Genomic DNA, 12,577 nt, shown 5'->3' on the forward strand with positions numbered 1-12,577 from the left:
TGGATCATATGTTCGTTAACGTAATTTAAATTGCTTAGGGAGGCATCATAGCACGTCAACACTGTAGCATAAAAGGAGGAGGGTGGGGGTTGAAATGGAAGGGTCCAATAGCACGCAGAGTTCCCGGACGATCACCCATCCACTCACTAACCACGCAAACGTCTGCTTAACTTCATTAATTGAAAGTGAGCTGGCCGTTGGCAACCCCTTAGCGAAACGTTCAGACTTCTAGCTGGATGTGCACATCATTTAGAATCTGCCTGGCAGAGTCTCGCAGGAGGCAGCATTTCCTATTAGGGGAGAAAATGGAATGGCCCGTGGAGGGAAGGAACCCATGACCTACGCGTTACTAGCACGACGCTACAGCCCACTGAGCTAACGGGCAATGCAACAGTGTCGCATCAGCAGTCCAAAACCGCAAAACCGTCTCCTCTCCCTTCAAAACGGCCCCGCCATTAACGTGAGGATGTATCTCTTTTCCTTGACTTTCTCTCACCTTATACTTGGAACCCAGAGCAGCAGCTCCACGAAGACGAAAAACGGCCGTGAGAAGTTTTCTCATCTCAGCCCCGAGAATTCACGTTCAGGTACCGGGAATCGAACCCGGGCCTCCTGGGTGAAAGCCAGGTATCCTAGCCACTAGACCATACCGGACACACCTCAACGATCCACTACGTGTGTATGCGTCCAGAAATACGTCTCCTCCACGCAACTTTAGGGCCGAATCTGGCGCCAACGCTGAACTCTGTCCGCCACCACGATCCCGCTTACTCACTCCCAAAGCGCGCAAGTCATACTAGGCAAACATCGCTTTCAGTCTCGAGTGCAACTAGCAAAACTGTAATTAGTAATAACTGGAAACAAACACACGTTGACGCAAAGTAGCCTAGGTGGTAATAAACGGCAAATACGGCCTTACCTCGCAAAAGCTATGCTGTGCCTTTCACCGTCGTGGAGAGAAAATGAGATGGCTGAGTTGAGGATAGAACGTACGCCCTTAAGATAATGACATGCGCAGCCCACTGCGCCACCGAGGCATACAGGAATACTCGCCACCGCAGCCTCACTAAGAAGTTCTAATTTCAGAATTGTTTTCCCACCATGCCGTACATGAAAGGGTGGATTTCTCGGCGGAAGTCAATGCTGCGTCTAGTTACAGTGCATCGCCCTGGAAGCAACGTGGCACCGCGTTCCGATGTGCCGGCGGGCAGAGCGCCTGCAGCAGGGTCGCTTGATCCTCTGGTGGCAGCAGGGGCGACAACACACCGCGACACAGGAAGCCTGCAGCGCAATGCGGTGGTGGTGTAACGGTCAGCATGGTTGCTTCCCAAGCAGTTGATCCGTGTTCGATTCCCGGCCACCGCAGGAGGATTGTCATTTTTGCGTAGCGCAATAGTGTGTGTTCTAGACCATGCGATCCTCGAAATTGCCACGTGTCGCGGCACAGGTAGTATCTCCTCGTCTCCTGCCTCGTTCCAGCTAAGTGGATTAATTTCACTTCATCGTGTGTCGACTTGGCCCGACTTTGCTCGACTGCCGCTCGCTGCCGCTCGGCGGTGGGGCCGATATGACAGGAGAAGTACGACAATCGGCTGCGAGAAATAAAGTAATCAAGAGTACTTTTCCTTTTCAATACGAAAAGCTAAACTTTCATTTACAAATTTCGGAAATCTCACTGCTTCGCACAGTGTTATCTACACATTTGAGAAATTATCTGTTGATTCGTACGGTTCTGTTATTGCCAAAGTCGTTCTTGCACTTTCCTTGCGCTCTTTTTGCAATCAGCCTCATTAAATTGTGGATCATATGTTCGTTAACGTAATTTAAATTGCTTAGGGAGGCATCATAGCACGTCAACACTGTAGCATAAAAGGAGGAGGGTGGGGGTTGAAATGGAAGGGTCCAATAGCACGCAGAGTTCCCGGACGATCACCCATCCACTCACTAACCACGCAAACGTCTGCTTAACTTCATTAATTGAAAGTGAGCTGGCCGTTGGCAACCCCTTAGCGAAACGTTCAGACTTCTAGCTGGATGTGCACATCATTTAGAATCTGCCTGGCAGAGTCTCGCAGGAGGCAGCATTTCCTATTAGGGGAGAAAATGGAATGGCCCGTGGAGGGAAGGAACCCATGACCTACGCGTTACTAGCACGACGCTACAGCCCACTGAGCTAACGGGCAATGCAACAGTGTCGCATCAGCAGTCCAAAACCGCAAAACCGTCTCCTCTCCCTTCAAAACGGCCCCGCCATTAACGTGAGGATGTATCTCTTTTCCTTGACTTTCTCTCACCTTATACTTGGAACCCAGAGCAGCAGCTCCACGAAGACGAAAAACGGCCGTGAGAAGTTTTCTCATCTCAGCCCCGAGAATTCACGTTCAGGTACCGGGAATCGAACCCGGGCCTCCTGGGTGAAAGCCAGGTATCCTAGCCACTAGACCATACCGGACACACCTCAACGATCCACTACGTGTGTATGCGTCCAGAAATACGTCTCCTCCACGCAACTTTAGGGCCGAATCTGGCGCCAACGCTGAACTCTGTCCGCCACCACGATCCCGCTTACTCACTCCCAAAGCGCGCAAGTCATACTAGGCAAACATCGCTTTCAGTCTCGAGTGCAACTAGCAAAACTGTAATTAGTAATAACTGGAAACAAACACACGTTGACGCAAAGTAGCCTAGGTGGTAATAAACGGCAAATACGGCCTTACCTCGCAAAAGCTATGCTGTGCCTTTCACCGTCGTGGAGAGAAAATGAGATGGCTGAGTTGAGGATAGAACGTACGCCCTTAAGATAATGACATGCGCAGCCCACTGCGCCACCGAGGCATACAGGAATACTCGCCACCGCAGCCTCACTAAGAAGTTCTAATTTCAGAATTGTTTTCCCACCATGCCGTACATGAAAGGGTGGATTTCTCGGCGGAAGTCAATGCTGCGTCTAGTTACAGTGCATCGCCCTGGAAGCAACGTGGCACCGCGTTCCGATGTGCCGGCGGGCAGAGCGCCTGCAGCAGGGTCGCTTGATCCTCTGGTGGCAGCAGGGGCGACAACACACCGCGACACAGGAAGCCTGCAGCGCAATGCGGTGGTGGTGTAACGGTCAGCATGGTTGCTTCCCAAGCAGTTGATCCGTGTTCGATTCCCGGCCACCGCAGGAGGATTGTCATTTTTGCGTAGCGCAATAGTGTGTGTTCTAGACCATGCGATCCTCGAAATTGCCACGTGTCGCGGCACAGGTAGTATCTCCTCGTCTCCTGCCTCGTTCCAGCTAAGTGGATTAATTTCACTTCATCGTGTGTCGACTTGGCCCGACTTTGCTCGACTGCCGCTCGCTGCCGCTCGGCGGTGGGGCCGATATGACAGGAGAAGTACGACAATCGGCTGCGAGAAATAAAGTAATCAAGAGTACTTTTCCTTTTCAATACGAAAAGCTAAACTTTCATTTACAAATTTCGGAAATCTCACTGCTTCGCACAGTGTTATCTACACATTTGAGAAATTATCTGTTGATTCGTACGGTTCTGTTATTGCCAAAGTCGTTCTTGCACTTTCCTTGCGCTCTTTTTGCAATCAGCCTCATTAAATTGTGGATCATATGTTCGTTAACGTAATTTAAATTGCTTAGGAAGGCATCATAGCACGTCAACACTGTAGCATAAAAGGAGGAGGGTGGGGGTTGAAATGGAAGGGTCCAATAGCACGCAGAGTTCCCGGACGATCACCCATCCACTCACTAACCACGCAAACGTCTGCTTAACTTCATTAATTGAAAGTGAGCTGGCCGTTGGCAACCCCTTAGCGAAACGTTCAGACTTCTAGCTGGATGTGCACATCATTTAGAATCTGCCTGGCAGAGTCTCGCAGGAGGCAGCATTTCCTATTAGGGGAGAAAATGGAATGGCCCGTGGAGGGAAGGAACCCATGACCTACGCGTTACTAGCACGACGCTACAGCCCACTGAGCTAACGGGCAATGCAACAGTGTCGCATCAGCAGTCCAAAACCGCAAAACCGTCTCCTCTCCCTTCAAAACGGCCCCGCCATTAACGTGAGGATGTATCTCTTTTCCTTGACTTTCTCTCACCTTATACTTGGAACCCAGAGCAGCAGCTCCACGAAGACGAAAAACGGCCGTGAGAAGTTTTCTCATCTCAGCCCCGAGAATTCACGTTCAGGTACCGGGAATCGAACCCGGGCCTCCTGGGTGAAAGCCAGGTATCCTAGCCACTAGACCATACCGGACACACCTCAACGATCCACTACGTGTGTATGCGTCCAGAAATACGTCTCCTCCACGCAACTTTAGGGCCGAATCTGGCGCCAACGCTGAACTCTGTCCGCCACCACGATCCCGCTTACTCACTCCCAAAGCGCGCAAGTCATACTAGGCAAACATCGCTTTCAGTCTCGAGTGCAACTAGCAAAACTGTAATTAGTAATAACTGGAAACAAACACACGTTGACGCAAAGTAGCCTAGGTGGTAATAAACGGCAAATACGGCCTTACCTCGCAAAAGCTATGCTGTGCCTTTCACCGTCGTGGAGAGAAAATGAGATGGCTGAGTTGAGGATAGAACGTACGCCCTTAAGATAATGACATGCGCAGCCCACTGCGCCACCGAGGCATACAGGAATACTCGCCACCGCAGCCTCACTAAGAAGTTCTAATTTCAGAATTGTTTTCCCACCATGCCGTACATGAAAGGGTGGATTTCTCGGCGGAAGTCAATGCTGCGTCTAGTTACAGTGCATCGCCCTGGAAGCAACGTGGCACCGCGTTCCGATGTGCCGGCGGGCAGAGCGCCTGCAGCAGGGTCGCTTGATCCTCTGGTGGCAGCAGGGGCGACAACACACCGCGACACAGGAAGCCTGCAGCGCAATGCGGTGGTGGTGTAACGGTCAGCATGGTTGCTTCCCAAGCAGTTGATCCGTGTTCGATTCCCGGCCACCGCAGGAGGATTGTCATTTTTGCGTAGCGCAATAGTGTGTGTTCTAGACCATGCGATCCTCGAAATTGCCACGTGTCGCGGCACAGGTAGTATCTCCTCGTCTCCTGCCTCGTTCCAGCTAAGTGGATTAATTTCACTTCATCGTGTGTCGACTTGGCCCGACTTTGCTCGACTGCCGCTCGCTGCCGCTCGGCGGTGGGGCCGATATGACAGGAGAAGTACGACAATCGGCTGCGAGAAATAAAGTAATCAAGAGTACTTTTCCTTTTCAATACGAAAAGCTAAACTTTCATTTACAAATTTCGGAAATCTCACTGCTTCGCACAGTGTTATCTACACATTTGAGAAATTATCTGTTGATTCGTACGGTTCTGTTATTGCCAAAGTCGTTCTTGCACTTTCCTTGCGCTCTTTTTGCAATCAGCCTCATTAAATTGTGGATCATATGTTCGTTAACGTAATTTAAATTGCTTAGGAAGGCATCATAGCACGTCAACACTGTAGCATAAAAGGAGGAGGGTGGGGGTTGAAATGGAAGGGTCCAATAGCACGCAGAGTTCCCGGACGATCACCCATCCACTCACTAACCACGCAAACGTCTGCTTAACTTCATTAATTGAAAGTGAGCTGGCCGTTGGCAACCCCTTAGCGAAACGTTCAGACTTCTAGCTGGATGTGCACATCATTTAGAATCTGCCTGGCAGAGTCTCGCAGGAGGCAGCATTTCCTATTAGGGGAGAAAATGGAATGGCCCGTGGAGGGAAGGAACCCATGACCTACGCGTTACTAGCACGACGCTACAGCCCACTGAGCTAACGGGCAATGCAACAGTGTCGCATCAGCAGTCCAAAACCGCAAAACCGTCTCCTCTCCCTTCAAAACGGCCCCGCCATTAACGTGAGGATGTATCTCTTTTCCTTGACTTTCTCTCACCTTATACTTGGAACCCAGAGCAGCAGCTCCACGAAGACGAAAAACGGCCGTGAGAAGTTTTCTCATCTCAGCCCCGAGAATTCACGTTCCGGTACCGGGAATCGAACCCGGGCCTCCTGGGTGAAAGCCAGGTATCCTAGCCACTAGACCATACCGGACACACCTCAACGATCCACTACGTGTGTATGCGTCCAGAAATACGTCTCCTCCACGCAACTTTAGGGCCGAATCTGGCGCCAACGCTGAACTCTGTCCGCCACCACGATCCCGCTTACTCACTCCCAAAGCGCGCAAGTCATACTAGGCAAACATCGCTTTCAGTCTCGAGTGCAACTAGCAAAACTGTAATTAGTAATAACTGGAAACAAACACACGTTGACGCAAAGTAGCCTAGGTGGTAATAAACGGCAAATACGGCCTTACCTCGCAAAAGCTATGCTGTGCCTTTCACCGTCGTGGAGAGAAAATGAGATGGCTGAGTTGAGGATAGAACGTACGCCCTTAAGATAATGACATGCGCAGCCCACTGCGCCACCGAGGCATACAGGAATACTCGCCACCGCAGCCTCACTAAGAAGTTCTAATTTCAGAATTGTTTTCCCACCATGCCGTACATGAAAGGGTGGATTTCTCGGCGGAAGTCAATGCTGCGTCTAGTTACAGTGCATCGCCCTGGAAGCAACGTGGCACCGCGTTCCGATGTGCCGGCGGGCAGAGCGCCTGCAGCAGGGTCGCTTGATCCTCTGGTGGCAGCAGGGGCGACAACACACCGCGACACAGGAAGCCTGCAGCGCAATGCGGTGGTGGTGTAACGGTCAGCATGGTTGCTTCCCAAGCAGTTGATCCGTGTTCGATTCCCGGCCACCGCAGGAGGATTGTCATTTTTGCGTAGCGCAATAGTGTGTGTTCTAGACCATGCGATCCTCGAAATTGCCACGTGTCGCGGCACAGGTAGTATCTCCTCGTCTCCTGCCTCGTTCCAGCTAAGTGGATTAATTTCACTTCATCGTGTGTCGACTTGGCCCGACTTTGCTCGACTGCCGCTCGCTGCCGCTCGGCGGTGGGGCCGATATGACAGGAGAAGTACGACAATCGGCTGCGAGAAATAAAGTAATCAAGAGTACTTTTCCTTTTCAATACGAAAAGCTAAACTTTCATTTACAAATTTCGGAAATCTCACTGCTTCGCACAGTGTTATCTACACATCTGAGAAATTATCTGTTGATTCGTACGGTTCTGTTATTGCCAAAGTCGTTCTTGCACTTTCCTTGCGCTCTTTTTGCAATCAGCCTCATTAAATTGTGGATCATATGTTCGTTAACGTAATTTAAATTGCTTAGGGAGGCATCATAGCACGTCAACACTGTAGCATAAAAGGAGGAGGGTGGGGGTTGAAATGGAAGGGTCCAATAGCACGCAGAGTTCCCGGACGATCACCCATCCACTCACTAACCACGCAAACGTCTGCTTAACTTCATTAATTGAAAGTGAGCTGGCCGTTGGCAACCCCTTAGCGAAACGTTCAGACTTCTAGCTGGATGTGCACATCATTTAGAATCTGCCTGGCAGAGTCTCGCAGGAGGCAGCATTTCCTATTAGGGGAGAAAATGGAATGGCCCGTGGAGGGAAGGAACCCATGACCTACGCGTTACTAGCACGACGCTACAGCCCACTGAGCTAACGGGCAATGCAACAGTGTCGCATCAGCAGTCCAAAACCGCAAAACCGTCTCCTCTCCCTTCAAAACGGCCCCGCCATTAACGTGAGGATGTATCTCTTTTCCTTGACTTTCTCTCACCTTATACTTGGAACCCAGAGCAGCAGCTCCACGAAGACGAAAAACGGCCGTGAGAAGTTTTCTCATCTCAGCCCCGAGAATTCACGTTCAGGTACCGGGAATCGAACCCGGGCCTCCTGGGTGAAAGCCAGGTATCCTAGCCACTAGACCATACCGGACACACCTCAACGATCCACTACGTGTGTATGCGTCCAGAAATACGTCTCCTCCACGCAACTTTAGGGCCGAATCTGGCGCCAACGCTGAACTCTGTCCGCCACCACGATCCCGCTTACTCACTCCCAAAGCGCGCAAGTCATACTAGGCAAACATCGCTTTCAGTCTCGAGTGCAACTAGCAAAACTGTAATTAGTAATAACTGGAAACAAACACACGTTGACGCAAAGTAGCCTAGGTGGTAATAAACGGCAAATACGGCCTTACCTCGCAAAAGCTATGCTGTGCCTTTCACCGTCGTGGAGAGAAAATGAGATGGCTGAGTTGAGGATAGAACGTACGCCCTTAAGATAATGACATGCGCAGCCCACTGCGCCACCGAGGCATACAGGAATACTCGCCACCGCAGCCTCACTAAGAAGTTCTAATTTCAGAATTGTTTTCCCACCATGCCGTACATGAAAGGGTGGATTTCTCGGCGGAAGTCAATGCTGCGTCTAGTTACAGTGCATCGCCCTGGAAGCAACGTGGCACCGCGTTCCGATGTGCCGGCGGGCAGAGCGCCTGCAGCAGGGTCGCTTGATCCTCTGGTGGCAGCAGGGGCGACAACACACCGCGACACAGGAAGCCTGCAGCGCAATGCGGTGGTGGTGTAACGGTCAGCATGGTTGCTTCCCAAGCAGTTGATCCGTGTTCGATTCCCGGCCACCGCAGGAGGATTGTCATTTTTGCGTAGCGCAATAGTGTGTGTTCTAGACCATGCGATCCTCGAAATTGCCACGTGTCGCGGCACAGGTAGTATCTCCTCGTCTCCTGCCTCGTTCCAGCTAAGTGGATTAATTTCACTTCATCGTGTGTCGACTTGGCCCGACTTTGCACGACTGCCGCTCGCTGCCGCTCGGCGGTGGGGCCGATATGACAGGAGAAGTACGACAATCGGCTGCGAGAAATAAAGTAATCAAGAGTACTTTTCCTTTTCAATACGAAAAGCTAAACTTTCATTTACAAATTTCGGAAATCTCACTGCTTCGCACAGTGTTATCTACACATTTGAGAAATTATCTGTTGATTCGTACGGTTCTGTTATTGCCAAAGTCGTTCTTGCACTTTCCTTGCGCTCTTTTTGCAATCAGCCTCATTAAATTGTGGATCATATGTTCGTTAACGTAATTTAAATTGCTTAGGGAGGCATCATAGCACGTCAACACTGTAGCATAAAAGGAGGAGGGTGGGGGTTGAAATGGAAGGGTCCAATAGCACGCAGAGTTCCCGGACGATCACCCATCCACTCACTAACCACGCAAACGTCTGCTTAACTTCATTAATTGAAAGTGAGCTGGCCGTTGGCAACCCCTTAGCGAAACGTTCAGACTTCTAGCTGGATGTGCACATCATTTAGAATCTGCCTGGCAGAGTCTCGCAGGAGGCAGCATTTCCTATTAGGGGAGAAAATGGAATGGCCCGTGGAGGGAAGGAACCCATGACCTACGCGTTACTAGCACGACGCTACAGCCCACTGAGCTAACGGGCAATGCAACAGTGTCGCATCAGCAGTCCAAAACCGCAAAACCGTCTCCTCTCCCTTCAAAACGGCCCCGCCATTAACGTGAGGATGTATCTCTTTTCCTTGACTTTCTCTCACCTTATACTTGGAACCCAGAGCAGCAGCTCCACGAAGACGAAAAACGGCCGTGAGAAGTTTTCTCATCTCAGCCCCGAGAATTCACGTTCAGGTACCGGGAATCGAACCCGGGCCTCCTGGGTGAAAGCCAGGTATCCTAGCCACTAGACCATACCGGACACACCTCAACGATCCACTACGTGTGTATGCGTCCAGAAATACGTCTCCTCCACGCAACTTTAGGGCCGAATCTGGCGCCAACGCTGAACTCTGTCCGCCACCACGATCCCGCTTACTCACTCCCAAAGCGCGCAAGTCATACTAGGCAAACATCGCTTTCAGTCTCGAGTGCAACTAGCAAAACTGTAATTAGTAATAACTGGAAACAAACACACGTTGACGCAAAGTAGCCTAGGTGGTAATAAACGGCAAATACGGCCTTACCTCGCAAAAGCTATGCTGTGCCTTTCACCGTCGTGGAGAGAAAATGAGATGGCTGAGTTGAGGATAGAACGTACGCCCTTAAGATAATGACATGCGCAGCCCACTGCGCCACCGAGGCATACAGGAATACTCGCCACCGCAGCCTCACTAAGAAGTTCTAATTTCAGAATTGTTTTCCCACCATGCCGTACATGAAAGGGTGGATTTCTCGGCGGAAGTCAATGCTGCGTCTAGTTACAGTGCATCGCCCTGGAAGCAACGTGGCACCGCGTTCCGATGTGCCGGCGGGCAGAGCGCCTGCAGCAGGGTCGCTTGATCCTCTGGTGGCAGCAGGGGCGACAACACACCGCGACACAGGAAGCCTGCAGCGCAATGCGGTGGTGGTGTAACGGTCAGCATGGTTGCTTCCCAAGCAGTTGATCCGTGTTCGATTCCCGGCCACCGCAGGAGGATTGTCATTTTTGCGTAGCGCAATAGTGTGTGTTCTAGACCATGCGATCCTCGAAATTGCCACGTGTCGCGGCACAGGTAGTATCTCCTCGTCTCCTGCCTCGTTCCAGCTAAGTGGATTAATTTCACTTCATCGTGTGTCGACTTGGCCCGACTTTGCACGACTGCCGCTCGCTGCCGCTCGGCGGTGGGGCCGATATGACAGGAGAAGTACGACAATCGGCTGCGAGAAATAAAGTAATCAAGAGTACTTTTCCTTTTCAATACGAAAAGCTAAACTTTCATTTACAAATTTCGGAAATCTCACTGCTTCGCACAGTGTTATCTACACATTTGAGAAATTATCTGTTGATTCGTACGGTTCTGTTATTGCCAAAGTCGTTCTTGCACTTTCCTTGCGCTCTTTTTGCAATCAGCCTCATTAAATTGTGGATCATATGTTCGTTAACGTAATTTAAATTGCTTAGGGAGGCATCATAGCACGTCAACACTGTAGCATAAAAGGAGGAGGGTGGGGGTTGAAATGGAAGGGTCCAATAGCACGCAGAGTTCCCGGACGATCACCCATCCACTCACTAACCACGCAAACGTCTGCTTAACTTCATTAATTGAAAGTGAGCTGGCCGTTGGCAACCCCTTAGCGAAACGTTCAGACTTCTAGCTGGATGTGCACATCATTTAGAATCTGCCTGGCAGAGTCTCGCAGGAGGCAGCATTTCCTATTAGGGGAGAAAATGGAATGGCCCGTGGAGGGAAGGAACCCATGACCTACGCGTTACTAGCACGACGCTACAGCCCACTGAGCTAACGGGCAATGCAACAGTGTCGCATCAGCAGTCCAAAACCGCAAAACCGTCTCCTCTCCCTTCAAAACGGCCCCGCCATTAACGTGAGGATGTATCTCTTTTCCTTGACTTTCTCTCACCTTATACTTGGAACCCAGAGCAGCAGCTCCACGAAGACGAAAAACGGCCGTGAGAAGTTTTCTCATCTCAGCCCCGAGAATTCACGTTCAGGTACCGGGAATCGAACCCGGGCCTCCTGGGTGAAAGCCAGGTATCCTAGCCACTAGACCATACCGGACACACCTCAACGATCCACTACGTGTGTATGCGTCCAGAAATACGTCTCCTCCACGCAACTTTAGGGCCGAATCTGGCGCCAACGCTGAACTCTGTCCGCCACCACGATCCCGCTTACTCACTCCCAAAGCGCGCAAGTCATACTAGGCAAACATCGCTTTCAGTCTCGAGTGCAACTAGCAAAACTGTAATTAGTAATAACTGGAAACAAACACACGTTGACGCAAAGTAGCCTAGGTGGTAATAAACGGCAAATACGGCCTTACCTCGCAAAAGCTATGCTGTGCCTTTCACCGTCGTGGAGAGAAAATGAGATGGCTGAGTTGAGGATAGAACGTACGCCCTTAAGATAATGACATGCGCAGCCCACTGCGCCACCGAGGCATACAGGAATACTCGCCACCGCAGCCTCACTAAGAAGTTCTAATTTCAGAATTGTTTTCCCACCATGCCGTACATGAAAGGGTGGATTTCTCGGCGGAAGTCAATGCTGCGTCTAGTTACAGTGCATCGCCCTGGAAGCAACGTGGCACCGCGTTCCGATGTGCCGGCGGGCAGAGCGCCTGCAGCAGGGTCGCTTGATCCTCTGGTGGCAGCAGGGGCGACAACACACCGCGACACAGGAAGCCTGCAGCGCAATGCGGTGGTGGTGTAACGGTCAGCATGGTTGCTTCCCAAGCAGTTGATCCGTGTTCGATTCCCGGCCACCGCAGGAGGATTGTCATTTTTGCGTAGCGCAATAGTGTGTGTTCTAGACCATGCGATCCTCGAAATTGCCACGTGTCGCGGCACAGGTAGTATCTCCTCGTCTCCTGCCTCGTTCCAGCTAAGTGGATTAATTTCACTTCATCGTGTGTCGACTTGGCCCGACTTTGCTCGACTGCCGCTCGCTGCCGCTCGGCGGTGGGGCCGATATGACAGGAGAAGTACGACAATCGGCTGCGAGAAATAAAGTAATCAAGAGTACTTTTCCTTTTCAATACGAAAAGCTAAACTTTCATTTACAAATTTCGGAAATCTCACTGCTTCGCACAGTGTTATCTACACATTTGAGAAATTATCTGTTGATTCGTACGGTTCTGTTATTGCCAAAGTCGTTCTTGCACTTTCCTTGCGCTCTTTTTGCAATCAGCCTC

General features: G+C 50.9%; 14 non-coding genes across 14 annotated transcripts; 7 read left to right on the forward strand and 7 right to left on the reverse strand.

Moving 5' to 3' along the window:
• Window positions 1-582: 582 nt before the first annotated feature.
• Window positions 583-654, reverse strand: Trnae-uuc. The gene has a single exon. It is a non-coding gene; the product is annotated as a tRNA-Glu (tRNA).
• Window positions 655-1,293: 639 nt separating this feature from the next.
• Trnag-ccc lies at window positions 1,294-1,365 on the forward strand. The gene has a single exon. It is a non-coding gene; the product is annotated as a tRNA-Gly (tRNA).
• A 1,015-nt stretch (window positions 1,366-2,380) lies between these two features.
• On the reverse strand, window positions 2,381-2,452 carry Trnae-uuc. The gene has a single exon. It is a non-coding gene; the product is annotated as a tRNA-Glu (tRNA).
• A 639-nt stretch (window positions 2,453-3,091) lies between these two features.
• Window positions 3,092-3,163, forward strand: Trnag-ccc. Its single transcript has one exon. It is a non-coding gene; the product is annotated as a tRNA-Gly (tRNA).
• Window positions 3,164-4,178: 1,015 nt separating this feature from the next.
• Trnae-uuc lies at window positions 4,179-4,250 on the reverse strand. Its single transcript has one exon. It is a non-coding gene; the product is annotated as a tRNA-Glu (tRNA).
• Window positions 4,251-4,889: 639 nt separating this feature from the next.
• Window positions 4,890-4,961, forward strand: Trnag-ccc. Its single transcript has one exon. It is a non-coding gene; the product is annotated as a tRNA-Gly (tRNA).
• Window positions 4,962-5,976: 1,015 nt separating this feature from the next.
• Window positions 5,977-6,048, reverse strand: Trnae-uuc. Its single transcript has one exon. It is a non-coding gene; the product is annotated as a tRNA-Glu (tRNA).
• A 639-nt stretch (window positions 6,049-6,687) lies between these two features.
• Window positions 6,688-6,759, forward strand: Trnag-ccc. The gene has a single exon. It is a non-coding gene; the product is annotated as a tRNA-Gly (tRNA).
• Window positions 6,760-7,774: 1,015 nt separating this feature from the next.
• On the reverse strand, window positions 7,775-7,846 carry Trnae-uuc. The gene has a single exon. It is a non-coding gene; the product is annotated as a tRNA-Glu (tRNA).
• Window positions 7,847-8,485: 639 nt separating this feature from the next.
• Window positions 8,486-8,557, forward strand: Trnag-ccc. Its single transcript has one exon. It is a non-coding gene; the product is annotated as a tRNA-Gly (tRNA).
• Window positions 8,558-9,572: 1,015 nt separating this feature from the next.
• Trnae-uuc lies at window positions 9,573-9,644 on the reverse strand. Its single transcript has one exon. It is a non-coding gene; the product is annotated as a tRNA-Glu (tRNA).
• A 639-nt stretch (window positions 9,645-10,283) lies between these two features.
• On the forward strand, window positions 10,284-10,355 carry Trnag-ccc. The gene has a single exon. It is a non-coding gene; the product is annotated as a tRNA-Gly (tRNA).
• Window positions 10,356-11,370: 1,015 nt separating this feature from the next.
• On the reverse strand, window positions 11,371-11,442 carry Trnae-uuc. Its single transcript has one exon. It is a non-coding gene; the product is annotated as a tRNA-Glu (tRNA).
• A 639-nt stretch (window positions 11,443-12,081) lies between these two features.
• Trnag-ccc lies at window positions 12,082-12,153 on the forward strand. The gene has a single exon. It is a non-coding gene; the product is annotated as a tRNA-Gly (tRNA).
• The last annotated feature ends 424 nt before the right edge of the window (window positions 12,154-12,577 follow it).

Source organism: Schistocerca americana, chromosome 8 (assembly GCF_021461395.2).
Source record: "Schistocerca americana isolate TAMUIC-IGC-003095 chromosome 8, iqSchAmer2.1, whole genome shotgun sequence".
NCBI lineage: Eukaryota > Metazoa > Arthropoda > Insecta > Orthoptera > Acrididae > Schistocerca > Schistocerca americana.